Source organism: Saccostrea cucullata, unplaced genomic scaffold, assembly GCF_032062105.1.
Source record: "Saccostrea cucullata isolate Sc308-1 unplaced genomic scaffold, CSIRO_AGI_Scuc_v1 ctg13076, whole genome shotgun sequence".
NCBI lineage: Eukaryota > Metazoa > Mollusca > Bivalvia > Ostreida > Ostreidae > Saccostrea > Saccostrea cuccullata.
In genome coordinates, this window is record NW_026928186.1 from 11,454 (window position 1) to 20,411 (window position 8,958).

General features: G+C 33.3%; 2 long non-coding RNA genes across 2 annotated transcripts; both read left to right on the forward strand.

The window, feature by feature from the left end:
• Positions 1–1,213: 1,213 nt before the first annotated feature.
• LOC134276692 (uncharacterized) lies at positions 1,214–4,595 on the forward strand. The gene is made up of 3 exons (XR_009994103.1): positions 1,214–1,363; positions 2,368–2,440; positions 4,549–4,595. It is a non-coding gene; the product is annotated as an uncharacterized LOC134276692 (long non-coding RNA).
• A 4-nt stretch (positions 4,596–4,599) lies between these two features.
• LOC134276694 (uncharacterized) lies at positions 4,600–8,027 on the forward strand. Its single transcript, XR_009994104.1, has 3 exons — positions 4,600–4,698; positions 6,509–6,799; positions 7,891–8,027. It is a non-coding gene; the product is annotated as an uncharacterized LOC134276694 (long non-coding RNA).
• The last annotated feature ends 931 nt before the right edge of the window (positions 8,028–8,958 follow it).

Consider the following 8,958-nt stretch of genomic DNA (forward strand, 5'->3'; position numbering starts at 1 on the left):
CAAACACAGACAGAAAAATGGAAAGGCAAAATCATATTGAATCTGATATTATATGAGGCCTTTAAACAGTGTAATAAAAACCTTAAAAAAAGTTATAAAATAAATAACAATAAAAATCTTTAAAGAATGCCAAAACATCCAGTAAAAATGTTCAAATTCGCTTTTTATATCCGTGGGGGAAATGATACATGTACTAGTGAACTCAAAATGTAATACGTAATAAAAGTTCATCAGGTGTCAAAATACTTGCGTGTATGAATTGCTAACATGTAAAGAGATTTATCAAAGATCTATTTATTTTTTTTTCTCATTTCTCTCCTCTTTATGTGGAATTTTCTATAAATCCATATTAACTGTCCTTAAAAAGTAAAAGCTAATGTACATTGTATTTTATTTAAATAATTGATCAGTGAACAGTGGCGAAAATTCGATTTCCCGCACTCGCGTGCTTGCTAGCCAAGGAATTCTGATACACTATTCCTCTAACGAAAATGGATTTCTTACAGTACTAGTACTATACAGAAAAAATTGAATAGTATATAAGGTTGACCTGAAATTAATATCTAATATATAAGAAAAAAACTATGAATAAGAAAAATTTGATGAGGGGTTAGGGAGTAATGAAAGAATTTGATCTCTCTCTCTCTCTCTCTCATTTGATCTTTATGTAAAATCATGCTAGATGATAAAAAAAGATGAGAGACAGAACGACCGAGGCCTTTAGGTGGTTATAAGCTTTGTAAATTCTACTCATTCTAGACATAGAACCGGGGTGTATTATCAAGCCATGCGAGAATCGGGGGTGATGGGGGTGGGGGTTGAGTGTCAGGACCCCCTGTTATTTGTAAATGTTATCATACGTAAATATACCAATCCAACTAAAAGTACCCCCCCTCCTAGAAACGCCGATCCCCTTCAAAAACAGATTTGTGTTAAGTTGATGTAAAAAGTCAAAGATATGAAGATTTATAAGCCAACGACCCCCACACCCACACAGGAAATAGGTTTTCGTTCTTTTCAACGTGGAAGTTGAACTTTTTTTTGCTATTCAAGAAATTTATGGGATTGGAGTTTGTTGTAACTTGGGTGGACACCCACTGGAAAAATTCCTGGATCCGCTCCATAAGCTAACACTGAAATCAATGTGAGTAGCACGAGATTTGTGTGCATGTAAACATAGCGACTAGAGTCTATCGGTAACTGTTCAGGTAATTCATGCACGAGCGCTTTTGAGCTGCTAGACCTAAAATAGCTTCACCAAGGGAATGTTCGATGCAAAGCACTTGAGATTGAGTCTCTGGTTTTCGTGTCCATAGCATTTGTGAGTTCTAATTCAAGTAGAGAAGCATGTCGGCCAACAGAGGTGAGTATTTTACAAGATAGATTAACAACGCTAAACTTTAATATTGTGATTTGGGTGTCTGGCATGTTTTTTTCTAAAGCTGTTTTACGGGGTTCGACATCTGAGGGTTTTTATTTTCTTGTCAACAAATTCCTATGCCCATATATATTTTCATTTTTGTTATACTTCGGGCCGACCGCTTTCCCGCTGGTTTGACAAAAAATTTGGATCCTTACGTGATTGACGTACTTTTTCACTGTACAAAATTAAAATTTACTGTTTTAAAATGATTATCAGGGACTTATACATGATGTAGTATCAACATATCGGTCCCTGTTATTATTATCAATGAAGGGTAAACACATAGACAAAAAATAAATAGGCCTATTTGAAGAAAAAAAAAGAAATATCTATTTTGGCAAAATCACTTTGCGAGAAAGACATGAAGAATCATTTGTATTCGTTGAATTTAACATGCACCATGGTTTTTTTTATACACCTATACCCTTGCTATAATCTATCCTTATTTACTCTTAATTAAATTGCATCGGGATCGAAGTGTCAAACTCCATTTATTCTGACAGCGCGGGAAACGAAGATCAAACGATAGTCAAAAGTTGTTACAGGTAAATTGGAAACTATTTATGACAAAGTAAAATAAAAGTATTTGAAAACAAATAGATATATATACCCAGATAGATATAACCAAAAAACAGAATGGGCGGAATTTAAGCCAATATTGATAAAAAAAACGAAGTTGATCCTCAGTGAATACAATGTGAATGTCGGCGTCGGAGATCCGATAAACAAATGTTGATGGACGATATAAATAGAAAAGGAATACTGTTTTACTTTGAATTTTCTCATAGTTCAATTAACATTGTTAAAAAAAAAAAACAAAAAATGTCAAAGTGAAAGCGTTTTAGGTATGGAAATGTTGAAAATATGAACCACAGAGGCAATCTCTTGTGATAGACCTAATAAAAAATATTATTAATAGTCTGTCTCTGAAATGTGTATTGTAGAGGCTCCAAGGGGAAACTACAAGCATCATGTCTTAGAAGAACCATGACTTGAGTGACAGTCAGAGCTGAGATGGTAAGTCATCAAAATATAGGAAAATGCTCTTTGACCTTGACCTGAGGGTTCGAAGCACTGTCAAAAAATTAGATTTGCCATTACTTTTGAACATATAGGGGTTTTATTTCGTTTTATTATATATTTGTTTATATATAATACAGGTATTTTGCATCCCTGATATGATGACCTGTATAGACAGTTTTCGATAGGCCAGAATTTAGCAAGAGTTATTTCCTGTTGGCCCCCATACTGGAGGTCCAAATACTCATATTCCTTCATTCATCAACCAATTAAAAATTTTTATATTAAATTTTGAATTAAAAATCATTATTTTTACTTTTATATGAATTTTTTCTCATAGTTAAAAAAAAATTATTCATTAAAAAATTTACCAAAATTTTTGAAAAAAATTTCAAAGTATAATTCAAAAATAGATAAATTATTATCCAAGTTTTAGCCAAAAAAACTTTCAAATTCAGGCCTCTTCAAAACTATCTATTACACAGTGTGATCACCTAATCAAAAAATTTTTATTGACCTTAAAACCCCTTTGCAGGTCTTTCCAGAAATCTTGTAAATTTAACCAATAAATAAAATCAAGGCACTGTAGTCCTATTCTTCAAAATTTCTAAGTTTTGAAGTTTAAAAAAAATAAAAAAAGTCTGAAATTTTCTCTAATTTATGAAACTTGGCGTTTAAAAACAGCAGAAATCCCATTTAATTATTCTTAACTCATTTAATTGAAGAGTAATATTAATGAGTTTTTGTTGAAATGTTATATATTACAATGTATCTGAATATTAATATTTTGCATCTTTGGATGAGACTATATATTCTTAAAATAGAAAATTTTTTATCAAACGTGTTGTTTTCAAACTAAAAAAAACATTGGTTTTAAATTAAATCTTTATTAATTAACTGATTTATAGGAAAATGTTATTCTTGCAGATAGACCTTGACAAAAGGAAAAATTAATAGTATGAAATTGCATTGTCAAAAAAGTAGATTTGCCATTACTTTTGAACAGTTAAAGAGTTTTATGGCAAATTTAAATTATATATTTCTTTTATATAAATACAGGTATTTTGCATAATTTTGAAGCAAATTTATTTGATTTATAGCATTCAAAAATTTCAACAAAAATCCCAGAATGAAAAATGGAGGAATTCAATTGGGAATGGGGCCCTTTGCCCCCATACTGGAGGTCCAAATACTCATATTCCTTCATTCATCAACCAATTGAAAATTTTTATATTAGCTATTTTGAATTAAAAATCATTATTTTTCTGAAGTATATAAATTTTTGGAAGCCTCCTTTAGTTAAAAAAAATTATTTATTAAAGAAATTCCACCAAATATTCCTGCAACAACCTCTTCAACTTGGTAAGACAAAGAGGGAAAATCACCGAGTCGACCTCCAATATGGCGGCCAATGGGAGGTAACTTTCGCTAAATTCAGGCCTATGGAAAACTATCTATTACACAGTGTATTCACCCTATATCAGCACCCTTATTTCAGCCTTATCACACCCCTTTACATCTTTCCAGAACATCTCTGTATTTTTTATTTGGAGTACTTCAGGTCTTTTTCTATTTGTTTATGAAGTTTATAAAAAAAAATTCAGGTGCCTAATTACTGATGTCACAAAAACATTTAATGACATCATGTAAACTGTTTTCAGATAATAAAAACAATACAATACTATGGCAAAATATGTATCGCATCCAATATCAACCCTCGACCAAGATATTGGAGTCTTAGGTTGATATGGGGTGTGATAGACAGATACAGGTTTTGACATGTATTATTCTTTAGACTAAATTTTTATCCTTGAACTTTGAACTTTGAATTTGACCCACTTCTAAAAAACTCAAAACTTGGTCATAATTTAAGAGGATTAACTCTTCGGCTTTCATATAATGAAGTGCATTGAAGTGGTAAAAGTGGTAAATTAATGCCTCGAAGCTTTAGATGCAAGGCAAATCTTCTCTGCATGGTTTCTCTTATAGCCTTGGTTCTTCCCGGAAATATGTGATTGCTGAATAGAGCCTTAGCAGTCTGTTTTCTTTGAGAGTCAAAAAAGTGATGCAAGTCCTTAAGGTTTTCAATCATTCTTGTTTTTCAGATGCACCAGATGCAGTGGCACTGTCTCCATCACTGATGAAATGGTATGACTAGTGAACAGTCATCACTTTGTAACTCACCAACACAATTAGCAGCCCATCTCTTCTCATATGTTGCAGTGATTGCAGTGCAGTCTTCGTGCCCTGGGCAGGTAACTTCCTTTCCTTTGCTTCGTAGGTGTGCGCCTTTCTTGCATAGTTTATTTCTACAGAGAACTGCTACCACATTTTACCTCTGAGTTACATTTTCCCTTACGTTGTATAAGTCACTTGGGTGGCAGCCTGGAATGGGGTTTTTAAACTGAATGTGGCATTATTAACCAAGCATCTCCTTCCGTTCTGATGGGTATCAGGATATCCACATTTTTATTTATAAGTTCTTCAATGTTCTTCCTAATTTTCTTCTTACTGTTTTTATTTACATATGTAAAGTTTTTTGTTCCAGGGCTGTTGCATTTTGGCAAATCGATAAAATAATTTGCACCAAAAAGCAACCTGCATACCCTCTGGTTCAAGCTGGTTCCTAAATATACGACCCGCCAGCCATTATTCAGCTGTAACCAAAAGAAAGGCTCAAGTTTACGAAAAATGCACCTATTAAATCAATAAAATTTATGCCAGGTCACTTTCAAAATTTGACTGTGACTTTCATCAACTGGAAACTTTCATTTTCTTTCACAGAAAAATTAGAGCATTTTTCTTGGAAATACTTTGTAAAATACAAAATCCATTTATTTTCTATTTTTTAAAAATAAGTCTCTTTCATTCAGGTGCCTAATTACTGATGTCACAAAAACATTGCTTGACATCATTTAATTTCAGATAATAAAAACAATACAATAACAATGGCAAAATATGTGAAGTTCGCATCGTTGTCAATTCAAAATTAAACCAAGATATTGGTATCAAAGGTTAAAATGGGGTGTGATCACAAGATACAGGTTTTGACATGTATTATTAGTTCGATAAATTGAAATTTTATTTGAACTTTTGTCTTAAACAAAGAATTAGTCAAAAAACGGGTGAAAAACTTGGTACATAATTTTAAAAGATTAACTCTTATGTAAATGAATATTTCATATAATGAAGTGCAAGAAGTGGTAAAAGGTGTAAATTAGTGTTTTTCAAGATAAATGCCTCAGGTTGATATGGGGTGTGAGATTACAAACCCAAGGCAAATCTTCTTTGCATGTTTCATTATAGACCTTGGTTTTCCCTTGAAATTGTGATTGCTGAAAAATTTTGCATAAATGTACTCTCATATGAATTAAAAAGTGATGCTAATAAACTTAAGGTTTTAATTGTTGGACTGGTTGTTGTCAATATTCAAGCATGATGTCAACTTCAGAGATGCAAATAAAAATCTGTTCTAACCATAATTTTGATGAAATGGAGGTAGTAAACTTACCGAGTTAAATTTTGTCTGAAGAAGCAGTCAATGATATCAAAAAGCCTGATTTTAATTTATCGTGCGGAATTGTTGTGTATAAAGTTGAAAAGTCGTAAGTTTTTATGCTGTTGATTCTTGCCTTGTGATTTCAAATTGTCCAAAACTCCATCAGAATTAAGTAGCCCATTGACACCACTTCTTGAAATATATAACACAGTGAAGTTTTTCCTTTACTGTCAGTATTTTAGTGCAGAAAAAAAAAACTTCTTAACCTGGGAACCTGGGCAAGGTAACTTCCTTTCTTTTGCTTCGTAGGTGTGCGCCTTTCTTGCATAGTTTATTTCTACAGAGAATGCTATATATTTACCTCTAGTTACATTTTCACTTACGGTTTAAAAGTCACTTTGGCAAACTGGAAAATGGCACTGAATGTGGCATTATTGATACCAAGCATCTCCTTCCGTTTGATGGGGGTATCAGGAAGTACATTTTTAATTTAAAAGTTCTTCAATGTTCTTCCTAATTTTCTTCATAAAATTTACATATGTAATAGTTTTCCCCACTTGTTCCAGGGCTGTTGCATGTTGGCAACTGAGGCTGGTTCAGTATTTGTACCAAGAAGCATACCATGCATACCCTCTGGTGTAAGACTGGTTCCCAGGTGACGGACAGCCATGACTACATTCAGCTGTGCAGCTCTTCATTCCCTGCCAGACCTTCTCAGTCCTCTTTGTAAAGTTTTTCTCTGTGACTGGTTATAGTGGCACTTCTTACAATGGATGGAAAGGATCCATGCCAGGCCTCGTTTTTCCTCCCCATGCCGATACCAGTCCAGTAGACCATCACAGTCTGGAAACTTATGTGTGAGTGTTCTTTAAATGAATTGTTCCACAATTTAGCCGTCTTTTCTTGGTGAAGTACTTTGTATAATATTGAATTTGGGTCATCTGACACAGATTCCATGTAGGTGTCCACTGGCTGGACCTCACTAGGCCTGGGTCGTAAAAAGTTCATCTCGCTGCTTCGGCTCTTGGCATCTATAACTGCAAACACTCCATTTTTCTGTGGCCGTACAACGTCCTGAAACTTCTTTTACTAAGTCTTCTTATAGGAACAAGAAATTAGACTGGGCAGGTGATCTCTATATTCTTCTGACCTTTGTTTTGAGGAATATTCCTTTTTATACCCCTGCTCTGAGAGGAGAGGGGGGTATACTGTTTTCCCCTTGTGTGTCTGTCTGTCTGTCCGTCCGTAACAAACTTTCGTCGCAGTTTTCTCAGCAACTACTCACTGCAGATGCTTCAAATTTTAACACAATGTAATTCCCTCTGGTGTTAAATGGAACTATTCGTTTCTCTATAGAGGAAATGATCAGCCATATTTCATCGATCTTAGTAGAATAGAAATAAAGTCCTTGTTGTCGTAAATGATGCAGGATAACCTCCGAGGTCGAGAAATGTTCTTTGAAATATAAAAGCCTCAGGAACATTTCTCAACCTTGGAGGTTATCCTGCAACATTCACAAAAAACTTACTTTATTTTTTAATAAAATCATTATAGTAGGGACTTTGTCTCAGGTAATGGTCTTAATTATCTTGGTGGCTTTGTGAGAACTTCTTGAATACCTAATTTCTGCATATTTCTTATAAAGAAATCTAAAGGTATTTTTATCACAGCTAAATATGCAAGTTTAATGTAGCTTATGTAAATTTCACTTGGAAAGAACATGAAGAATTTCAAATTAATTTTTTTTATCACACACAATTTTTCATGTAAATTTTACTTCAGTCTTTTTTTCAGTAAAATACATCTGACAATGTACCCATTTTGTGTCCTTTTCATGTGAATTAATTTCTTTTGGAAAATCAAGTGAAACACATTTCCTCATGTATTACCGATATCAATTTTTCCTGTAAAACAATAATCTTTTGATTTATTGATCATTTTATTTTAGGAGAGAAAGACCTACCTGCCTCTAGCAGAGAGTGGTAGTAGGATGTACTTTGTCATCAGTGACTTGGCTAAAATCAACAACATGTACAGATTCAGTCTAGCTGCCTTCCTGAGAATCTTCCAGAAAGCTCTTAAGACCAAACAATTAATGTATTTCAGCTTATATCTTAAATTTTCTCTCAATCAAATTTTCTTTGCTTCTGAAATTTTAAAAATAGAATTTTCATATAATTTTTTTCTATACATGTATATTATTTGTATCAATTCTAAATATATTTTTATCGAGACTTCTTGTCATATTGATGTTTGTTTATTAGAGTTCAGAAAAAGTATTCAGAGGTGAAGCTGATTAAGCTAACTCTTTACTTGACTATACATTTACAGGACGGCAGTGGGACTGACCACAGAATCCGAGCCCTGACTCAGAGACTACAGAATCTGGTGTATGAATACGTCTGCCGCTCTCTGTTCAAAGCAGATCGACTCATGTTTACCCTTCACATGGTGCATGGAATGAAACCAGAGAAGTTTGAATAAAACCTTTGTACATTAGCTTTAAGCAATGTTCAAAATAAGAGGAAACTCTCTATTTGTTGCAAAAATATTTGTTAAAAATGGAATATTCAAAATGTTCTGTAAAAATGTTGATTTTTTAGCCAGGCTTATTTCTCAAAGAGCAACTGCCAGCTTATGTCATCCTGTTCAAGGCAGGAAGTCAACCCCATAGTCGCCATTTTAAAGTTATGAGTAAAAATATAGTTCTTGCTCTCAACTGCTTTTGAGATAATACAAACGCTAAATATTAAGCAACAAAAGTAAAATGAAGTTTTATCTTTATAAAACTTAAGTAGTAATGACTTTGAAAACTTCAGTTCTAAGTCAAAGAACATAGTTCATTAGCGTAAGGATTTTTGATAATCAGTGTTATTGTAGTTCTCTACACATACGAGGTAAAGCAGGAGAGGGAACCAGACTGGCCTGTTTGTTTACATTCAGCTACGGTACCAGATTAATTCTGATTTTGACAAAATCGGACCATGGTATTAGGATTGAAAAACTCACTGTCAGT